The sequence below is a fragment of the Apis dorsata genome, unplaced genomic scaffold (genome assembly GCF_000469605.1).
Source record: "Apis dorsata unplaced genomic scaffold, Apis dorsata 1.3 scaffold_221, whole genome shotgun sequence".
Classification (NCBI taxonomy): domain Eukaryota; kingdom Metazoa; phylum Arthropoda; class Insecta; order Hymenoptera; family Apidae; genus Apis; species Apis dorsata.
The window spans coordinates 241,820-242,911 of NW_006263503.1; the positions used below are offsets into that span (position 1 = coordinate 241,820).

At 47.4% G+C, this 1,092-nt stretch overlaps 1 protein-coding gene across 2 annotated transcripts in view; it reads right to left on the reverse strand.

Annotated features, from left to right (window-relative positions):
• LOC102675689 (TSC22 domain family protein 1-like) overlaps positions 1–1,092 on the reverse strand; it is a 65,593-nt gene that overhangs the window by 23,906 nt on the left and 40,595 nt on the right. The gene's annotated exons all lie outside the window — the stretch shown is intronic.

Sequence of the window (1,092 nt, forward strand, 5' to 3'; positions counted from 1 at the left end):
CTCTCGATTATATTCGAGGCTCAATTAAACGGGGGATTTATCGCCCGATATATCCTCGTTTGCGCGAAAGCGAGCGAGTTTTGGGATTCGTCTCGTAACCGTCGAAGATTAACTTAGATCGAATCGACAAAATTATTGAATCGAAGCGAGGTGCAATATTTTTCTTTACGTCGCTTGACATTCTCGAGAAAAAAAGAGAAAGATAAGAGAAAGTGAGACAGAGAGAGAAAAGAAGAGGGAAAGGAAATTCGATCGAAAGGATTTTAGGCAAAACTCGAGAGGATGTCCTCTCGAAAGTACAATCGTGTTCGAACGAGCGTCGAATTGGCGCGGTATCGCGTGATTAAACGAGGCACGGACGAGGCATCATCCGGTTGCGCGTTCGAAATGGAGGGACGCCGCCACCACGTTTCTTGCAGTAGTCGTGTTAGCGTGTTTCTTTGCGGTTGTCGGCACTCACGGTCGTTGGACGCGATCCGCCACTCGTTTTGCTCGGACGGATCGGTTTCGTTGATGGAAAATCGCGTCGATTCCCTTTTTTATCGATAGAGTGATTCCATCGTCGCGTGGTTTCACGCGGTTACAATTCACAATCCGTCCGATTAACACGGAATTCTCTCTCTCTCTCTCTCTCTCTCTCTTTCTTTCACGGTAAAGAAACACGCCAACCGTAATTTGCAAACGTCTCTCGAGAACGTCGTCCTTTCGAGTGGTTCCAAAGCGACACGTTCGAGAGCTCGAATTAAGTTCTCTCTCTTCATTCTCGCCTTGGCTCTCGTCTCGAGAGCAGCTATCTCGTAATTATTACGTCGCGGAAGACGGCAAGTGACGCGACGATTATCCCTCCTCCCGCCTATTTTTCCAAAACGCAATGGCGGCCAAAACGCGTATACAATCGCTTCGATCTTATCCACGACTCATCCATCTCGAGCCTCGAAATTTTCACAAGACAAATTTTCAGTTTCCTTCTATTATTCTTCCCCGTAGTAATAATAATAATAATAATAACGACGAGAGACGAGAAGCGTTTATTAATCGCGCGGAGGGAGAGGAGGGGGTGGAGGCGGGCGAAAAAGGGGATGGGAGAGAGTC